Consider the following 14,879-nt stretch of genomic DNA (forward strand, 5'->3'; position numbering starts at 1 on the left):
TTATGGTTTGTGTATGTTTTAAAGAGATTTAACTTTTTAAGGGTTTTTATTTTATTTGCTCATATTTCATTTATGTTCTTTAGTATTTCTCTTAAACTTTGTATATGTTTTAATTATGGTACCTGATTTCCTTCTCTCTGGCTGCTGGGACACCTTAACCTTGGGTAGGTTGTTCTTTTCTCATTTGGCCAACTGGAGCTTAATTCTTATTGTGTGGGCCTACATTGTAAAAGCTGGCTGCACTTCTCTGCCAAGGCACCTGTATGTAGCTTCTCTGCACTCCCTAACAGCTGTTTTTAGTCTTTTATAAGTCAGGGATACCTGATAGTCCCATATGGTGTCCGTGTCTCCTTTCTCCCAAGCATCCACATATGCTTGAATGCCACATTCTTGGGATCTGCTGTTCTCGAGTTGTTTGCCCAGCCCAGATAGAAGCCCTGCATCCATTTGCTTTGTTAGGAGCTAAGCCCAAAGTTTCAAAGTTTTGCTCCTTGGCTCAGGAGAGGCAAGTAGTTTGATATTGGAAGTGGAAAGGAAGGGAAACTATGTTCAGATTATGTTCCCAGAATTAGTTGTATACATATATATGGTATTTATTATTATTAAAGTATACATGAATGCATGAAAAGCTTACAATATGAAGGAATTATGTGGAGGGGTTTGTGTCTATATATACATCTTAGTGTCTTAAAAATAAAATGTTACTCAGTGCTTTTTACTAAGTATTTCTCAGAAATCTTAAAGTTTTAGTATTTAGAAATCTACTTGTGATGGCATAGTTTTCCATTGTATGAAAATGTATGTTTCCTACAAATGGATATAGGTACATAGTTTTCTCTTCCATCGCCTTCCCATTTGTTTTTTTGATGCATTAAAAATTGGCAGACATCAGTGTACTTCATGCCTAAGCACTTTAGCATGCATATCATTAGCACAGGGCAGTTTTGTGACAGCAGAATTCTTTGTGGTTTCTTTGTTAATTCTGAAAATGTCATGAAGCTTCTCATGCACAATTACCACCAGAGGGCTTCCCTCAACAGGGAGTTTGTAATTTTATTTTTCAGAGCTATTTGAGCACACTTGGTATTTTGTAGCCAAAATGATGTAGTAGGATAGTATCTCCCTCTTAGTGTAGTAACTGCTGTTAATATGGATCAAGCAGTGTTTTAGAAATTGGCATGGAAAATTTAGGCTTAATTTTTTTTCTCAGTGAAGTTACATACATATCACCCTAAGATGTTATAAGTGTCTTAGAATGGTGCCCAAGGAAATTCTTGAGGACAATTCTGTACTAAATAGTTGGATAAAAATCTACAATGCTCCCCCACCAAAAAAAAATTAAATGTAATGAGAGGTTGAAATTATTATTCCATAGGATTGGTGAACCTTAGTTTTTGGCTAGGGGCTTCTTGTCAAAAATGGGTTTCTACTCTGTCATTTCCACAAAAGGTTTTGGATTTAGTAGTACATTATACATTTTCCCTTATTTTTTGTGTTCTTGAGGTACAACTGAAGTACAGTAAGCTACACATATTTAAGGTCATTAGCAAGATAAACATTTTTATTACCACCAAAAGTTTTTTTTTTAGATTTATTTATTTATTGCCCCCCCACCCCCCTGCCCTGGTTCTCTGTTCTGTGTGTATTTGCTGCATCTTCTTTGTCTGCTTCTGTTGTCAGCGGCACGGGAATCTGTGTTTCTTTTTGTTGCGTCATCTTGTTGTGTCAGCTCTCCGTGTGTGTGACACCATTCTTAGGCAGGATGCACTTTCTTGTGCTCTGGGCGGCTCTCCTTAAGGGGCACACTCCTTGCGCGTGGGGCTCCCCTACAAGGGGACACCCCTTCGTGGCTCTGCACTCCTTGTGCGCATCAGCGCTGTGCATAGGCCAGCTGCATATGGATCAAGAAGGCCCAGGGTTTGAACCGTGGACCTCCCGTGTCGTAGATGGACGCCCTAACCACTGGGCCAAGTCCGCTTCCCTACCAAAAGTTTTATGTTCCTATCCCTTCCTCAATTTCTATCCCCAGTGATCTCTTTGCTTCTTAGGTTACAGATTAGTTTATATTCAAGAATCATAAGAGTATGAATTTTTTTTGCCTAGTTTTTTCTTTATATACTATACAATTCCCCATTTAAACTGTGCAATTTAATTGTTTTTAATATATTCAGAGTTGTACAGCCATCATCACAGTCAAATTTAGAGCATTTTCATTGCCGTAAAGAAACTCCGTGTTCATTAATAGTCATTCCCTATTTTGCCCCCCACCCCCCCAACTCTCCTAGCCCTAGGCAACCACTGATCTACTTTCTGTCTGATAGATTAGACCTTTCTGGACATTTCATATAAATCATATATTACGTGACCTTTTGTAACTGGCCTACCTAGTTTCTTTCATGATAATCGTTTTGAGATCCATGCATGTTATTGTGTACATCAGTAGTTTGCTCTTTATTGCTGAGTAGTATGTCTTTTTATGACTATCACGATCTGTTCATCCATTCACTTGTTGACGCACATTTGGGTTATTTCCAGTTTTCATCCATTCCACTCCTAGGTATTTACCCAAGAGAAATAAAAATGAATATTCAGAGTAACTTTATTTGTGATAACCAAAAACTGGAAACAACCCAAATAAATTACTAATAAAACTGCTATGAACATTCTTGTGTAAATCTTGTAAGCATTTCCTGCCCCTCCCCCCCTTTGGGTAAATAGAATGGTTTGAATTGTATGGCAAGCATATGTTTACCTTCCTAAGAAGCTGCCAAATTGGTTCTACCATTTAAATTCCCATCAGCAGGGCATTAGTGTTCCAGTTGTTTGTCATCTTCACCAACACTTGGTACACTCGGATTTTTAAAATTTTAGATATTTTAGTGGGTGTGTAGTAGTATCTCTTGGTTTTAATTTGTATTTCCCTGGATACTAATGATGTTGAGCATTTTTCATATGCATATTTGCAATTTGTACATTGTTCATGAAGTCTTTTAACATCTTTGCCTTTTTTTATTTTTTTTAATTCATATTATTGAGATGTGAGAGCTTTATATATTCTGGTTACAAAAGTCCTTTGATAATACCCATTGTGAATATCTTCCCTCAGTCAGTAGCTTACCTTTTCATTTTTGTAACAATTTCTTTTGGAATGCCAGAGTTTTTAATTTTAACATTCCATTTTTCATTTTATTTATAAAGGATGGTTTGTGGTTTTTGTGTTTAAGAAACCTACCCCTAGGTCAGAAAGTTTTTCTCTCATATTTTCTTCTAGAAATTTTATAATTTTAGATTTTACCTTAAGGTTTCTGACCGATTTTTTAAAAATCAAGTTTATTGATACACATTAATAACATAAATTCATCCAAAGTATACTATTAGTGGTATTTTGCTGTAATCACATATTTGTACGTTTGTTACTTCGGTCATTATTAGAGCATTTTGATTATTTCAGTAAAGATAATAAAAAACAGACAAGAATATTCCTTACCTTTCAATCTCTATGCCTTCCCCACTGTACATAGCTGCCGTTTCTAGCTATTTTATCCAAAATATATAATCAATGGCTTTTAGTACAGTCATAATGTTGTACATTCATTATCTCAAAAATTAGGACAATTTCATTACTCCAGAAAGGATTCCACACCCCTTAGCATTCCTTCCTCAGACATAACCACTAATCTCCTTTCATCTTTATAAATTGATTTCTATATACATTTTATATAAGTGGAATCATACAACATGTAGTACTCTGTGTCTGGTCACCTTCACTTAGAATACAATTTTTTTTTTTCTCTGACTGATTTTGAGTTAATTTTTGTGTATGCTGTGAGGTAAGGGTCCATGTTCTTTTTTTCCCCCATATACGTAAGTAGTTGATCCAGGACTATCTGTACTGAATTCTTTCCTTTTTCCATTAAATCGCCTTGTAATCCCTTTGTCAAAAATCATTTGTCTATTTCTGGGCTTAAACTTTCCACCAATACCAAATTATCTTGATTATTGAAGCTTTATAGTAAGTTTTGTGATCAGATATGGTAAGTCCTTCGACTTTGTTTTGCTTTGTTTTTTCAAATTAACTTGTTTAAGCCATATCCTTTGTATTTCCATTAAAGTTTAGAATCAGCTTGTCACTTCCCACCCCAAGTCTGTTGGAAGTTTGAATTAGATCACATTGAATCTATAGATAAAGTTGGGAAGAATTGACATCTTAACAATATTGAGTCTTCCACTCCGTGCTTGTGATTTAAATCCATAAATATGCTTTATTTTTCCATTTATTTAACCTTGACTCTCTTGTTTCTCTTTTGTTGTGTCGTCATATTGCTGCGTAACTCACTTGCGCGGGCATTGGCTCACCGAATGGGCACTCGGCTTGCCATGTGGGCACTGACTCACCATGCAGGCATTCACGTGGGCACTCAGCTTGCCATGTGGGTACTCGCCACGCAGGCACTTGGCTCATCCTGTGGGCACTAGCATGGGCACTTGGCTTACCGCGCAGGCACTCAGCTTGCCATGTAGGCACTGGCTTGCTGCACAGGTACACTTTCTTTTCTTTTTTCATCAGGAGGTCCCAGGGATCAAACACGGGTCCTCCCATATCGAAGGCGGAGGCCTTATTACTTGAGCCACATCCACTTCCCTCATTCTTCTTTTTCAAGATGAATTTAGCTATTTGGGGTCCCTTATCCTTCCATACAAATTAGATGATTGGCTCTATTAGTCTGCTGAAGGGGTACTGATGCAAAGTGCCAGAAATCTGTTGGCTTTTATAAAGGGTATTTTTTTAGGGTTAAAGCTTATAGTTACAAGGCCCTAGAGAGTCCAACTCAAGGTTGTTTTCTCACCAAAGTAAGTCGTCATGTTGAAGCAGGATGGTCGCTGATTTCTGCCTGGTCTCACCTTCCTGAGCTTCCTCTTAAGGCTCCATAGACCCAGCTTTTTTCTTATCTCAGCTTTAGGCTGGCATCAGGCTTATCTCTCAGGGCTTACTGTATCTCGGCATAGGGTTTATGTCTTTCCGGTCTTTCTATATCAACTGCAAATGGCTCATCTCTCTCTGGAGCCCTAGGATCAAAAATGACAGAGCTCTCTCTTTTCCTGATGTGTCTTCTTAAGTGAATGTCCGTTACTATCATCCCACCAAGGGATGGGGACTCAACCTGATTTCTACCTTACTGAAGTAGCCCAATCAGAAGCCCTAAATTGGTTTTATCAAGTAAACTTAATCAGAGGCTCCTCAGCTGAATCCAATATAATCAAAAGGTTTCACACGCAGAGGAATAGATTAGTTTACAAACAATCTTTTCTCCTTTTGGGATTCATAAAATAATCTTAAACTGCCACGTTGGCTTTTCCATTTCTGCAAAGAAGGTTGTTGGAATTTTGATTGGGAATGTATTGAATCTGTAAATTGCTTTGGGTATTGACATCTTAGTGATAGTCTTCCAATCCTTGAACACGGAATATCCCTCCATTTGGTTTAGTCATTTTAAATTTCATCTAGCAATGTTTTGTGATTTTTTTTTTTGTACAAATCCTTTACGTACTTGGCTAGATTTATTCCTAGATATTTGATTCTTTTAGTTGCTATTGTGAAAGGAATTTTTTTCTTGATTTCTTGTACTGATTGTTCATTGCTTGTGTATAGAAACACTACTAATTTTTGAGGGTTGATCTTGTACCCCATAGTTTCATTTATTAGCTGTAGGAGCTTTGCTTTGGATTTTTCAGGGTTTTTTTTTTTTTTTTTTAATCAATCTACTGTGCCCCAGGATTCTTTATTGAAGAACAAAGTGATGACTGGTGTGAGGATTAAAATCAAGAGCATCATTCAATGTCACCTTCCCAACAATGGGTTTCCCCCAAAACCCCTCTGCCCCCACCCTTTGTGGTACCAATCCCTTCCTTGGTGAATTTAGAATTTAATCACAAAAGCCCCAATTACAAGGTTGCAAGCCCAGGGTGCCGTCTCTCCAGCTTCCCCTTTTCCTCCTGCCTCAGCTCCCAGGAAGCTCCCGCACCTTAGCTGGAATGCATGGGAGAGCCCAGGCTGCCCACCTGGCAGAGGGGAAGGCTTCCCACTCTGGGAAAGGGACAGAGGAGTTCAGGGTAGCAAAGTGAGGGCCCCCGTAGCCCGGGGCCCTGAAGTGGGGCCCTGGTGCCAGAGGAAAGAACACAGGTGCCCCTGGGAAAGGAGAGCCAGCAGCCTCGAATTCCTCCCGCTGTGGACAGTCACTGCTCAACTGCTTGCCTTTCTGGCGCTGGTTACAGAACCACACTCGGTCCACGTCCTTCTCCAGCCCGAGCTGCTGGGCGATGTGGCTAATATGCTGCAGCGTGGGCTTTGGGCACTGCAGGAACGTGTTCTCCAGGTTGCCCCTCACTCTGTTCTCGATGCTCGTCTGCTTTCTCTTCTGGGCCTGCTGCAGGAGGGTCTCCATTTTGCATAACTCCTGGAGTTTCTCATTGCTATCCGCCTCCTCCACCCACTTCTGGCGCAGGGGCCACAGCTTGCACATGTTCTTGAAGCTCAGCTGCAGGGCCTCAAAGCGGCAGATGATCGTCTGGCTGAACACCTTGCCGAAAAGCACCTCCAGAGTAAGCCCCACGTTGGCCTGGGTGTACCCCAGGATGATGCGCTTCTGCTTCAGGAGCTTGGCAAACTGCTCGAGTTCCTTCTGCAGGGCTTTGATGTCCTGGGGCTCCTCAGGGTTCTGCTCCATCTTCTCCTTGTTCAGCTTCTCTGCTCCAGGGGCTGCAGCGTGGGGCTCAGGGGAGGCCTCGTCGGGGCTGCCCTTGGCCCCGGCCGTGCCCTTGGCCGGTGCGAGCTCCAGGCCGCCCTAGGGCAGCAGCCCCACTCCCACCTGAGGCCCGCAGAAGGCGGCCCCTCCGCAGAAGTCGTAGGGCAGGAGGCTTGGGGGCAGCCCCCATACCTCTGCGCCCGGCCCCTGGCCCACCAGGAAGGCCTTGGAAAAGGCCCAGCCAGGCCCGGGGGTCGACCCAGCTGGCGGCCTTAGGTCCTTCAGGCCCCTTGCCACCCCCGCCCGGCGGCAGCGAGAAGGCAAAGTCCGGAGCCAGGTGTCCTGCCATGGGGAGCATGGCACCCTGAGCCAGGGCCTGCTGGAGTGAGTCAGGGTTTTTTGTATATAGGATTATTTCATCTGCAAATAGGAGAAGTTTTACTTCTTCCTTTACAAATTGGATGCCTTTTATTTCTTTTTCTTGCCTTATTACTTTGACAAGAACTTCCAGTACAGTGTTGAATAACAGTGGTAACAGTGGGCATTCTTGTCTTGTCACATCTTAGAGGGGAATCTTTCAGTAGTTCACCATTAAGTAGGATGTTAGTTATGTACTAACTGTATCATGTTCAGAAAGTTTCCTTCTATTCCCAGTGTTCCATTTGTTTTTATTAAGAAATATAAGAAAAAGTGCTGTATCTTATCAAATGCTGTTTCTATGTTGTAGCAGTTTGATATTATTGATGAATTCCAAAAAGAAATATTGGACTATGTTTGTAAACTGGTCTTTTTCTTTGGACATACTGGTTTACTTGATTAATTAATTATGTAAACCTCTTGTGCCAGATAAAAGGCATGGCAAAGGACAGAGTTGATGCTTTTTGATGTTGGAGTTTGATGCTGAATCCTTAAGTTGAAGCCCCAGGACGTAAGCTCACAGAGGAATCAGAAGCAACCCCCAGGAAGAGAAGAACCCTGAGGCCAGGAAGAAGCAAGCCCTAGGAAGTGAGGAAACCTGAACCCAGGCAAGACCCTGGAAGAGAGGAACCCAGGAAGCCTGAACCTTCGCGGACGTTGGCAGTCATTGCTCCAACACGTGAATTTAGACTTTAGTGAGGGAAGTAACTTATGTTTATGGCTGGTATCTGTAAGCTCCTACCCCAAATAAATACCCTTTATAAAAACCAACCAATTTCTGGTATTTTGCATCAGCACCCTTTTGGCTGACTAATAATGTGTCAATTGAGTTGCTTATGGTTTTTCCTTCATTCTTTTAATGTGGTACATTATGTTAGTTGCTTTTCTTATGTTGAAACAACCTTGGTTCAACCCATTTTATTGTGGTGTATAAATTCTTTTAATGTGCTGTTGGATTCGGTTTGCTAATATTTTGCCGAGGATTTTTACATCTGTATTCATAAGAGATATTGGTGTGTAGTTTCTTGTGGTATCTTTATCTGGCATTGGTATGAGGGTGACACTGATTTCATAGAATGAGTTGTGGACTGTTCTCTCCTTTTCTACTTTTTGGGAAGAATTTGAGCAGAATTGGAGTTCAGTCTAATTTGGAATATTTGGTAGAATTCCCCTGTGAAGCCATCTGGTCCTGGGCTTTTCTTTGTTGGGAAGTTTTTGATTATCGAGTCAATCTCTTTCCTAGTAATTGGTTTGTTGAAATCTTCTATTTCTTCTTGAGTCATTGTAGGTAGTTTGTGTGTTTCTAAGAATTTTTCCATTTCATCTAGGTTATATAATTTTTTGACATAGTTTGTAGTATCCACTTACAGTCTTTTTTATTTCAGTGGAGTTGGTAGTTATATCCTCATTTTCATATCTGATTTTTGTTATTTGTATCCTCTCTTTTTTTCTTCAGTCTAGCTAAAGGTTTGTTGATTTTATTTTTTCAAAGAATTTTTGATTTTGTTGATTCTTTTTTGTTGTTATTTCATTTATCTCTGCTCTGATCTTTGTTATTTCCTTCATCTGCTTGCTTTGGGTTTAGTCTGCTCTTGTTTCCTTTTTTTTCTCCTGAGGTACCAGAGATTGAACCCAGGACCTTGTATGTGAGAAGCGGGTGCTCAACTACTGAGCTATACCCATTCCCCTAGTTTGCTCTTTTTCTACTTCTTCCAATTTTGAGGTTAGATCTCTGATTTGAGTTCTTCTTTTTTAAGGTTAACATTCTGAGCTGTAAATTTCCCTCTGCACTGCCTTCTGTGAGTCCCATATGTTTTGCTATATTGTATGTTCATTTTCTTTTGCCTCCCTTGTGACTTTCTCTTTAACCCATTGGCTGATTAAGAATATATTGTTCAGGGAAGCGGATTTGGCCCAACGGATAGGGCATCCATCTACCATATGGGAGGTCCAAGGTTCAAACTCAGGGCCTCCTCACCCGTGTGATGAGCTGGCCCACGCGCAGTGCTCATGTGCTCAAGGAGTGCCATGCCGTGCCATGCAGCGATGTCCCCCACGTAGGGGAGCCCCATGTGCAAGGAGTGTGCCCCATAAAGAGAGCCGCCCAGTGTGAATAAAAAAGTGCAGCCTGCCCAGGAATGGTGCTGCACACACAGAGAGCTGATGCAGCAAGATGACACAACAAAAAGAGACACAGATTCTGGATGCCACTGACAAGAATACAAGCGGACACAGAAACACAGAAGAACACACAGTGAATAGACACAGAGAGCAGACAACTGGGAGGGGGGGGGTGGGGAAGGGGAAAGAAAGAAAAAGAATATGTTGTTTAGTTTCCAGATATTTGTAAATTTTCCCTTTTTCCCTCTTACTGATTTTTAACTTCATTCCATTGACATCAGAGAGTACACATTGTTTGATTTCAATATTTTAAAATTTATTCAGACTTGTTCTGTGAGTTAACTTATGGTCTATCCTGGGGAATGATCCATGTGCACACAAGAAGAATGTGTATTTTCTTTTTGTTGGGTGCAGTGTTTTATATATATCTGTTAAGTAATGTTGGTTTAGTGTATCCTTCAAGTCCTGTACTTACTTATTGGTCTTTTGACTAGATGTTCATCTATTATTGGGGGTGGTGTGTTAAAGTCTCCTACTGTTAATGTGGAACCATCAGTTTCCTTTCAGATATGTCAGTATTTGCTCCATTTATTTTGGGGTTCTAGTGTTAGGTGCATAGATAGTTATATTGTTATATCTTTCTGTTGAATTGTCTTTTTATCAGTATGTAATGATCATCTTTACCCTTCATACTGTTTTTGATTTAAAGTCTATTTTATCTGATATTAGTATAGCCACCCCAGCTCTCCTTTGGTTATTGCTTGAATGGAATATATTTTTTCCATCCTTTCACTATCAGCATACTTGTACAGTTGACTTTAAGTTGTCTTGCAGAAACATACAGTTTGGTTCGTGATTTTTTTAATCTATTCTGCTAACCAGTCTCTGCCTTTTGACTGGAAGAGTTTAATCAATTTATATTTAAAGTCACTATTGATAATACAGATCTTCTGCCATTTTACTGTTAACCTTTGTAAGTCTCATAGCTTTTTTGTCCCTCACTTTTCCTAATACATACTTTTATATTTATTTGCTTTCCTACTTTGTATCATATTGAGTGTCTTCTCATTTTTAATATCTAGATATATTTTTCATCTCTTTTCCTTGTGGTTACCATCTGGTTAAAATTTAACAGTTACATTCAGTTTGATTCCAACTTCCAGCGTGTGCATATACTTTTCCTGAACTATCTTGGCCATCATTTTTTTATACTGGTTACCTGTTATATCTTTCTATGTTACATGTCCAGAAACAGATTTATCATTACTTTTTATGCACTTGCATTATAGCACCTCTGGGAAGTAAGAAGTGGAGTTACATACCAAACAATACAGTAATGCTGACATTTATGATTACCCATATGATTACCTTTACTGTAGGTCTTGGTCCTGCTTTGAACCATTTTCTAGTGTCCTTTTGTTTCAGTCTGAAGAATTCCCTTTAGCACTTCTTGTAGGGCAGGGCTAGTGGTGATGTACTCCTTCAGCTTTTGTTTATCTGAGAATATCTTATTCTTTCATTTTTGAAAGGAAGTGTTGCTGTTTATAAAATTTTTGGCTGGCAGTTGTTTTTCTTCAGCACTGTCATAACCCACTGCCTTCTTGCCTCCATGGTTTTTTAATGAAAAATGGTCAGTCTTATAGAGATTCCCTTGTATGTAGGATGTTGCTTTTCTTTTGCAGCTTTCAGAAGTCTCTCCTTGTTTTTTACATGTGATAGTGTAATCAGTATATGACATGATATATTTTTCTTTGTTTATCCTGTTTGGTGTTCTCTGAGCTTCTTTGATGTGCATAATGTTTTTTTGCTAAGTTTGGGAAGTTCTCTGTCATTGCTTCTTTCACTATTTCATTTGCCCCTTTCTTTTTTTTCCGTCTGGAACTTCCATAACGTGTTTTGGTGCACTTGATGGTGCCTCATAGCTGTCTTAGGTGCTGTTTGCTTTTAATATTTCTTTTTCTGCTTCTCAGCCAGAGTCATTTCAGTTATCTTCAAATTAAGTGATTCTTCTGCCAGCTTCATTCTGTTCTTTTGTGCCTCCTGGGGATTTTTCATTTATTATGGTCTTCAACTCCATTAGTTCAGTTTGGTTCCTTTTAAAAATTTCTCTCTCTTTACTTAGATTTTTATATTGTTCATTCATTGTTTTCCTGATATCTTGTAGTTCTTTCTCAGTGCTTATCTTCATCTCCTTAAGTGTTTTTAAGATCATATTTGATCGGTATGTCCACATCCTTGTCATCTTTGTTGGTATTTTCTATATTTTTATCTTCTTCTTTTGGGTGGATGGGCCATACTTTCCTGTTTCTTTGTTCGTCTTCTACTTCTTCTCTTGCACACTGTACTTTAAGAAATTTTAAAATGTTGACTCTGGGATTTACTTCCTGAGATGTAGGTTTCCTGGTTTGTAACTAGCTGGTGATAAGATAGATTTTCTTGAGCTTCAGCCCTCAGGTCAGGAAGGTCTGCCGATGGCGAATGCCCGGTGCAGGGTTTTCCCTGTCTTACTGGGCCTCAGTCTGTCCTGGGCTTGTGTTTGTTGTTGGAGTTTCTCTGTTTACAGGAATCTGGTTGTTCCTTCTGTTTCCCAGGGGACAAACCATCCCTTCTGGGTATCTGAAGCTAGCAGGCCTCTGTACCAGACTGCCTGCCTCTGTAGTTTTTGTTGTTTTTTTTTTTTAAAGTCACCTTTCATTGTCTCACACTGTTTTTGCCTGAGGGCAAACTCTAGGAGCAAGGTTACTACTGGAAGAACTTTCTCAGTTAGGTCTTTCCTAGCCAAAACAGGACCAAACACCACCAAGAGGATGCAGACAGGCTCCAGAGTGCCCCTGTTGGATGGGGCCAGCCAGGAATGGTGTCAAAAACTTCCGGTGGTTTCCCAAAACTGAGCTTTCCTGACCTGTCCAGCAAATGCGACCCTCAAGCTAACTTTCCCCTGCATCTCTGAGGAAGCCCTTTGTCTTTAAATCTCTACTGCCTTTGCTCCTGTGTGGGGAAGGTTGAAACAGTGACTGCCCTCATAATCCTGATCCAGGATCCACATTTTCTATAATCAAAAGCTGTGATCAGTCACTGGCCGTGCACATCCCTTTTCTTGGGGAAGTGCACATCCCTGTTCTTGGGGAAGACAATTTTATGTCTCTGTCAACAGCTGCTAACCAGGGACTGGACCCTTGGTGGCCTATGATGGGGGGTAGGAGATGGGTGCCAGTAGCCGCCACACGGGGGAAAGCAATTTACAGTTCTTTATGGTAATTTTAAAGACTCTTCCTCCTGCTTCCTCTGGCCTCTGGAGTTTCAAAATAATTGTTTCAGAAAGTCCTGCCTGTTCAATAGTCCTGGAGCTCCCTACTCCACCATCTTCCCTGGAAGTCTTCCCAAAAGTTGTCCCTATTGTTAGTGTTTTTATTATAATTTTTGATCTTTTGAAACGAGATACTTTTTCTCTTTTTTTTTTAAGGTTTATTTCTCCCTACCACCTTGTTGTTTGCACTTGCTGTGTCTGTTCACTTTCCTTGTTTCATTTTTTTTTTTTAAGATTTATTTTATTTTGCTTATTTTCCCTCCCCCCCACCCTTGCTGCCTGCACTCGCTGCCTGTTTTCTGTGTCCATTTGCTGCACGTTCTTCTGTGTCTGCACGTTCTTCTGTGTCTGCTTGTCTTTCTGTCTTCTTTTTAGGAGGTACCGGGAATCTCCGATTTGGGAGAGGGGCACTCTTATCACTTGAGCCACCTCAGCTCCCTGGTTTATTGTGTCTATCATTGTCTTTCCTCTGTGCCTCTTTTTTGTTGCATTATCTTGTGTCAGCTTGCGGTGCAGGCCAGCTCTCTAAGGCGTGGGCCAGCTTGCTTTCACCAGGAGGCCCTGGGAACTGAACCTGGGGATCCCCCCCCCCCGCCCAATATGGTAGACGGGAGCCCAATTGCTTGAGTCACATCTGTTTTCCAAATGTGTGTGTTTGTGTGTGTGTGTGTGTGTGTTACTGGGGGCTGGGAATGAACCCAGGTGGCAAGCCAGCCCTCAACCACTGAGCCACATTGGCTCCATTGGCTCCCCTGAGTTGGTTTTTACTGTGTTTTTGCTTGTTGTTTCTTTCCATTTTCCTTAGGAGGCACTGGGAACCGAACCCAGGACCTCCCATGTGGGAAGCAGGTGCTTAACTGCTTGAGCCACTCCACTCCTCAGCCTTCATTCTTTTAATATGGTACATTACATGGTTGATTTTTGAATGTTAAATTAGTGTTGCATTTCTGGGCTAAACCTACTTGTCATGGTGTATTATCCTTTTTATATATTGTTGACTTTCATTTGATTTACTAATATTTTATTAAGGGTGTTTGCATTACATTCATTTGGTATGCTGATCTGTAATTTTGCTCTTTTGTGATGTCTTTGTCTGGTTTTGGTATTAGAGTTATGCTGATTTCATAATGAATTGTGTAATGATTGGTGATCTTTATTCCTCTATTGAAAAAAATTGTGTAAGAGTGATGTTACTTTCTCCTTAATATTCTTTGGAATTAAAAAATGAATCTGGGACTTGAGTTTTCTTTTGGAGGTTTTCAATAACAAATTAAACTTCCTGAATGGCTATAGTGCTGTTTTAGTTTGCCCAAAGGGCTGCCAATGCACAGTACCAGAAATGGGTTGGCTTTTATAAAGAGGACTTACTTGGGGTAAAAGCTTACAGTTCTAAGGCTGTGAAAAGTCCAAATCAAGGTACTGTAAGAGGTGCTTTCTCACCAGTTAGCGGCCATGTGTTAAAGCAAGATGGTGAGCAATCTCTGCCTAGGTCTACTTCTTCAGCTGTAGGCAAACCTGACCTAGGGCTTGTCTCTGACCAGGCCTCCTCACTCGTCTCAGCAGCTCTGCTTTCTTAAATTCAGCTGTAAGCTATAAGGCATACGACCCATTTCTCCCTGGGCTTCTGCTCTTTGAGCCTTTCATGTGGCTTCTGCTCCTTGCAGAAATGGAGCGTCTTTTTCTCATATGTCAGGATCACATATAGCAGCTTCCTTTTCCTGTATCTGTGTCTCCATTTTTATCAGACTCAGCAAAAGGGCGGAGAGTCCGCCTTCGTCATGCCTCAGTGATGTAGTCCATTTGAAAGCGTCTCACACCTGCAGGAATGAATTAGCTCACAAGCATAATTTTCTTTTTTAGGGATTCATAAAATAACTTCAAACTGCTTTAAGTTTTTCACATTTTCTATTTCTTTTGGCAATTTGGTGTTTTAAGTTTTTTTATTTTTTGTCTAAGTTGTTGAATGTAGGATCTGTTGATAGTCCATTTTTCATTCTCCCTTTTGATCATTTCTACTTAAAAGTTTGTTAGTTTTGTTGGTCTTTTTAGAAAAACCAACTGGTTACTCACCTTTTATTTTTTTCCTGTCCTTTATTTTTTCTTTACTTCTACTTACTATGGGTTTAATTTACACTACTTTTTCTAGTTTCTTACATTGGGGTCTTAGGGTTATTAGTCTTCGTTCTTCGTGTGTCTAATATAAGCATGTAAATCTGTAAGTTACCTTCTGAACTCTGCTTTAGCTGCAGTCTACAAAGTTTCATATGTTGTATTTTCAGTGCCATTCAGTT

At 40.4% G+C, this 14,879-nt stretch overlaps 1 protein-coding gene and 1 pseudogene across 13 annotated transcripts in view; one reads left to right on the forward strand and one right to left on the reverse strand.

Moving 5' to 3' along the window:
• TCERG1 (transcription elongation regulator 1) overlaps window positions 1-14,879 on the forward strand; it is a 65,469-nt gene that overhangs the window by 22,099 nt on the left and 28,491 nt on the right. The gene's annotated exons all lie outside the window — the stretch shown is intronic.
• On the reverse strand, window positions 6,025-7,092 carry LOC101441016 (POU domain, class 5, transcription factor 1 pseudogene; annotated as a pseudogene).

This window comes from Dasypus novemcinctus, chromosome 2 (assembly GCF_030445035.2).
Source record: "Dasypus novemcinctus isolate mDasNov1 chromosome 2, mDasNov1.1.hap2, whole genome shotgun sequence".
In the NCBI taxonomy this organism is placed as follows: domain Eukaryota; kingdom Metazoa; phylum Chordata; class Mammalia; order Cingulata; family Dasypodidae; genus Dasypus; species Dasypus novemcinctus.